Here is a 6,500-nt window from a genome sequence, read left to right as displayed (position 1 = left end):
GGGTTTCGTATGGGAATATTTGGTACAAAGTGACATGTTATAGTGTCCCAGTGTATATTGACATGATCTGTCAAACTGTCAAATTTGACAGTTTTTTTGTCAAATTTAGTGTAAGATCATATTTTGTCATGGTTAAGTACAAAATAAAATTACTTAAGTATTATTGTTGACAGATACTGTCAAATGGGATGTTGTTTGACAGAATCTGTAAGAATCTTGAAAGTTGAAAGTTTTTTAATAAATATGGATCTTGCTTACGCAGCGTCTTAAAAATGTAGGCGAACATCGCGCGATCCCGAAGCGAAACGGCGGGACGCGGCGCGAGGCGGCTCAATCAATCCTTTGATGCCCATAGAAGTGTCCTATGTAAGCGATCTCGTTGTGACCGCGGTGCGGCGCGATGGTCCTCGTTATTATGCTCAAGGCATTAGTCTTAAATAGTAGGTACTTAAGATAAGGTGTTGTATAGTAATCAAAGTGAATGAGGTTCAGTCGGCACGCGTTGATGTCTTTTTAAATTTTGTTTGTTTCATAGGAGTTTCTTTAGGAAATTTTGTTTTTAGGGTTCCGTACCCAAAGGGTAAAACGGGATCCTATTACTAAGTCCGTCCGTCCGTCCGTCCGTCCGTCACCAGGCTGTATCTCACGAACCGTGATAGCTAGACAGCTGATATTTTCACAGTTGACGTATTTCTGTTGCCGCTATAACAACAAATACTAAAAACATAATAAAATAAAGATTTAAGTGGGGCTCCCATACAACAAACGTCATTTTTGACCGAAGTTAAGCAACGTCGGGTGGGGTCAGCACTTGGATGGGTGACCGTTTTTTTAGATAATGGTACGGAACCCTTCGTGTGCGAGTCCGACTCGCACTTGGCCGGTTTTTACGTAAAAAGAACAATCCTACTCATTCTACATTCTTTTTTAAAATTCATTAACATCCTTTGATTCCTTGTGCGTATTTTTAAGCTTTCGCTTTACGAGACCCCAATATGTCTCGATCGGCCGAAGTTCGGGACAGTTTGGTGGGTTCATCGATTTTGGTACGACTACCACGCCATTGCTCTCGTACCATGCCATTGCTGTTCTAGCATAGTGACAAGAGGCAAGGTCTGGCCAAAATGCTACAGGCTCGGTATGACTCTGAATAAAACGCAAAAATCTCTTTTGAAGGCACTCTTTGACGTAAATATTTTGGTTTACTGTGCCGGTTGTAACGAAACTTTGACTTTTTCGATCGCATGTGCACAATGCTTGCCAAACTAAAAATATTTTAGGGAACTTACACTTCTTTTTTTTCTTAAATTTGTCGGAAAGACCGCCTTTATCCGATGTTGTATAGAATTCCTGGCCAGGTAACTGTTTATAATCAGCCACGACATAGGTTTCGTCGTCCATGATAACGCAACTGTGTTTCGTCAAAATTTCTTCATACAGCTTACGAGCTCTAGTTTTTGCAGACTGGTTTTGTTTATCTCGACGATTTGGTGCAGTTTGCACCTTGAAAGTCTTCAAGCCAGCCCTGGTTTTAACTTTTTGGACGTAAGACGACATCTTTACTTTTTTAGCGACACCACGAACGGATAAGTTTGGATTCTTCTTAAACACCTCTATAACCTTTTTATCCTTACTTTTGCTAACGGGGCCCCGATTCTTTCCACTGCCTGGTTTCCGTGTAGTCGTCAAGCGTTCCTCAAAACGTTTTAATACGCTAGACACAGTGGATTTGGCCATGTTTAACTTTTTCGCGAGCTTTCGACACGACAAATACGGATGCAGATGGTGCTCGGAAACAATTTTTTTACGCATAGCATCTTCTTTTGAGGACATCTTGATAATTATTAAGTAAAACCCATTAGTGTTGATGAAATTATGTAGTTTGGTTTCTATCGCAACAGGACTCAGAATTACTGTCATATTGATTTATAAATAAAAAAGTTTTTATATGAAAAATAGTGGCTAGATTTTATCGTATACAGTCTTTAATATGCTAACTGTTGACCATAGGAATGACGAATTTTGTTTTTACAACTTAGCAGAGAGGATAGAGTACACGGAGTTATACACAGTATGTATCAGAACGAAAGGCCAAGAAAGAGACCCATTAATGTTTAGGTCATACTGAGCAACTTTTACTATGGGACCAACCCCGAAACCCCGGAAAAAAATTACTCTCCCATAGAAAATTTCAACATCAGACCAGCAAAATGTATGAAACTTCCAAGTATTTTTCCGCGTTTTCGGGGTTGGTCCCATAGTAAAAGTTGTTCAGTATTGTAACTCACCTTTTGTAGAGTATTTTGTTACATTTCAAAGATTTTTTGGGTATTGCATACCATAATTTGGGCATTTGCTCACATTTATGCTGTTTTCTGCACATTTACATGTAATTATTTTCGAAAATCATAGAATTTTGTATGATACATTTAGAGGTTATGAAATTTTGCTGACTTGACAGATGTCAATAACACGTGTTGCATTTTTAGTAAATTTGGATACTATTTTGAAGTTTTGACACTAGTTTTCATTTGCTTTCACATTTAATATTTAATTTAAATTGAAAAATAAGAATTTTGTATTTTGTAACATAAGAGTACACAATTTTGCCACTTGGGATCACTTGTAGTAACTTATATTTAGTCCGAAATTTCATATTCTACGAGAAAAATGTGTGAATTTTAGTAGAATGTCGTTTTGTGATTTTTATAGATTTGATGGAACTGCACTTTCATAAATGTTTTATAGTGAATTTTGTGACTTTTTATGTTTAACAATTAAGCCTGAAGGCATAGTAATTTAACCACATACCAAGTATTGTTAAGGAAAACAATAGTTATATTAACATAATTTCATTTCATTTTCTTACACAGCACAGTTTTTGTAAACATGAAGCACCAGAAATTTCAATGCAGTAGCATATTTACGAGGGCGGGATGATAAGTTTCCGAAACGGCACAGAAATAAGACAATATATATAAATGTTATATTTTATTTTTCAACGTAGGTCCCTTCTGAGTCCACGCACTTGGCCCAACGTTTCTCCAAGGCTATTATCCCATTTCTAAAAAACGATTCTTCGAGTCCCTCAAAATACCTATTAACAGCTTCTATGACTTCAGAGTTCGACGAAAATTTTTGTCCGCCTAGCCACTTTTTGAGATTTGGGAACAAATGGAAGTCGCAAGGGGCCAAATCTGGTGAATACGGGGGATGAGGTAACAATTCGTAGTGCAAATCTTCGATTTTAGCCATTGCAATTTTAGCCGTGTGAACAGGGGCGTTATCCTGATGGAGTAAAATTTTTTTCTTATTTAAATGAGGCCTTTTCTCTTTGATTGCGTTATCGAGGTTTTGTAGCAGATCAGCATAATATTGGGCGTTAATGGTTCTTCCCTTTTGAAGGTAATCCACGAAAACCAGTCCTTTGGAATCCCAAAATACGGTTGCCATTACTTTACCGGCTGACAAAACCACTTTTGCTTTCTTAGGGGCAGGTTCACCCCGATTTGTCCACTGCCTAGACTGTTCTTTTGTCTCAGGCGTGTAGTGGTGGATCCACGTCTCGTCAACCGTTATGTAGCGACGTAAAAACTCGTTAGGATTATGCCTGTACTTCTTCAAACACTCCGTCGAAACATCCTTGCGGGTTAGTTTTTGCTCGTCTGTTAAGAGACGCGGCACCCAACGAGCACAGAGCTTGTTCATTTCCAAGTGTTGGTGCAAAATGTTAAAAACACGTTCTTTTGAAATGTTTACCATCTCTGCTATTTCCACCAACTTCACACGGCGATCATCCAATACAATTTTTTTTACTTTGTTGATAATTTCCGGAGTCGTTACCTCATTGGGCCGTCCGCTGCGGGGAGCATCTGTACAGCTCTGCCGACCACGTCTGAAGTCGACAACCCAAGTGTGAACTGTGCTTAAAGAAGGCGAAGAAGATCCTAAAACGCGATCCAGTTTGGTTTTAATTTGTGTTGCAGTTTTGCCTTTCAAAACATAAAACTTAATTACCGCACGCACTTCCGATTTTTCCATTTTCACGAAAATGAATACAGTTTTTCTTTAGGTCGCTTTAATATATTATTATTTATATTATAAAAACTTGATATTGCTTCCGCATTAACGTAAAAGCCAAGAGGTTAGAATGACATTATTACTTTTTTAATTATATTTTTTTTAATCTTTCATTTCGGAGACTTACCAGCCAGCCCTCGTAGTTTATTAAAGTTGAAACGCAACACTCAATTTCACAGCTTATTGATAAATAAATTTATTTAGGAAAATAAAGGCCAATCAGGAGCACATCCTAGTTCTAACGAGCTGTGGAAGCGGTGTCGGCATTTGGTTTTGCAGAACTCTCCGCATAACACAGGGGAACCAGTTTATTGTGGAAGTCTGGTCTGGCAGTAGTGTCCGGCGAGCTTCTGGTGGTGTGTCATTGTGATTTAAGCTTCTTAAAAAATGAAGATTTCCTTCTTTGGCGTGCTAGCGCTTACAGTTCCAGAACAATTGACATGATTTCATTTGCCCGGCTAGCTTAGTCGGTAGAGCATGAGACTCTTAATCTCAGGGTCGTGGGTTCGTGCCCCACGTTGGGCGCCATTGTAACACGGCTGTTTTGCAAGGGGGTAAAATAAATGTATGGAAAGCTCCGGCTTGTCTAAAATGGAAACAGCCATGTTAACAAAATAAAATTAAATCAAAATAAAATAAAATAAACTAAATGGAAACCTTGCTGTAGGAAAGCTAAGAGGAGAAACAATTAAACAAATTTATAGTTATCTAATAAACTTTATTCCTAACCAATTATTTCAAAAGCTCAGTGGCAAAGCTGGGGTCGCTTCACAGGTTCAAGTAATAAAGGTCAACACCAATTAATTAAATATTAAAAAACTAAATTTCGAAATACCTAAGTTTTATGCACCAGAACTTTCAAAACTTTAAACTGAAATAACTATTGCTCTACATTACATTTTAAATTTGTAGCCGAGCGCAGACGCAATTTAAAAATTAAAGATGCATCGGACCGACCTCAAAAACTGCTACCGGACCTGGAGCAGCGGGGAGCCTATCCCCGGGAAGCTGACTGCTAACCTGGTTGGAGCCGGCCAGTGCAGATGGCGTGGGATAGATCCCACAGCATTTTAAAAGTTCAAAACATCTTCAAAAGAAATCTAAAGCTCATGAAACATCTTGAAACATCGAAAGATTCTAGAAACATCCCGGCTCCTGTAAACCGAGAAAAGGATATATTAGCCGACGCCTTAATGGCCGCTAAAGAAAATATGAAACAATTGGAAATTTAGCTCACCGCACTGGAAGCTGTTAGAACTTCTCGCGGAGCACTCCCAACCCTCGAGCAGGAGTCAACTCTGTAAAGAACCAAAACCTGGTTAAGAACAAACCCACAATGTTTCGCGCCATTGTGGAATTGATCACAACTAAATTCCATTTACACTTACTCAGTGGAACACACCGAAGGACTCGAACTGCTTCCACCATTTTGACCACCATGTGGAATGTGTGGTCTTACCACAAAATAGGGCTCATGCGAGCGTGCGTCCCCGGAGGGGTCCACACATCAAAAGTGCATGTCACTTCAGAATGACCTCCTCATATGTTGAGAACAAAAGGCCAAAAACAAAAGTAGGGTGCCAATCCCTGAAGACACAAATCCTTCGAAAATTCTGAACTGATTTATCTAGAGAACTCTTTCTTGAGCCTAAGAAATATATTTTACGAGTATCATTAAATCTAATAATGTTTCATTTCAGGGCCACTTTGTCAGTCTGTAATTTCTATGTTTTGTTTTACATCAATATTATTTTTTTATCTAAAAAAGTCATACCTAAATCATACAAAGTTTTCGGAGTGACAACATAAATGTCTCAAGTTTTAATTATTTTTACTTATATGACAACCCCGACAACAGATAAGCATCAAAAGGTGCATCTGAATGCAACAGATTATGCAAAGAAGTGCAATCAATCGAGTTAGTTTGGGATATTGTTAAAAACGTTGAAATAAGAAAAGGAATTCAACCCAAAAATATTAATTAAAAATCTAAGAAAATGTCTACGTTACAGTATGACCTAAACATTAATGGGTCTCTTTCTTGGCCTTTCGTTCAAACTAACGTTCGTATAGTATGTTGATACTTACTGTATATCTTTGAACTTATTGTTAGTATAAGCAGTATAACCTAGCAGTAAACATCAAATGGCATTCCGCACAGGAGTAATCTAAGGAACGCTTACTGCGGGTTCAAACCTACAACGACCTGTTAGAAAGTCGTACATACTCCACATGTGACATATCTTCAAAAAACATATAAATTTATGCGAAATTAATATAAAACTACAAATTAATAATAGAAATGAAACCCAAAAAAAAGTTGTAATCTCTAGGTGCGTCCGACTGAGATTTGAACCCGCGGTCTCTGCTTTGAAAAGCAAACGCCTTAGTCACAAGACCACAACGTGCCTTGACAATTG

The 6,500-nt window shown here is 38.2% G+C and overlaps 1 non-coding gene across 1 annotated transcript; it reads left to right on the top strand.

Annotated features, from left to right (window-relative positions):
- The first annotated feature begins 4,532 nt into the window (after positions 1-4,532).
- Positions 4,533-4,605, top strand: Trnak-cuu (transfer RNA lysine (anticodon CUU)). Its single transcript has one exon. It is a non-coding gene; the product is annotated as a tRNA-Lys (tRNA).
- The last annotated feature ends 1,895 nt before the right edge of the window (positions 4,606-6,500 follow it).

This window comes from Cydia fagiglandana, chromosome 14, assembly GCF_963556715.1.
Source record: "Cydia fagiglandana chromosome 14, ilCydFagi1.1, whole genome shotgun sequence".
NCBI classification, from domain to species: Eukaryota; Metazoa; Arthropoda; class Insecta; order Lepidoptera; family Tortricidae; genus Cydia; species Cydia fagiglandana.
The sequence above is the reverse complement of the archived record's forward strand: the minus strand, read 5'-3'. Positions and strand labels throughout refer to the sequence as shown.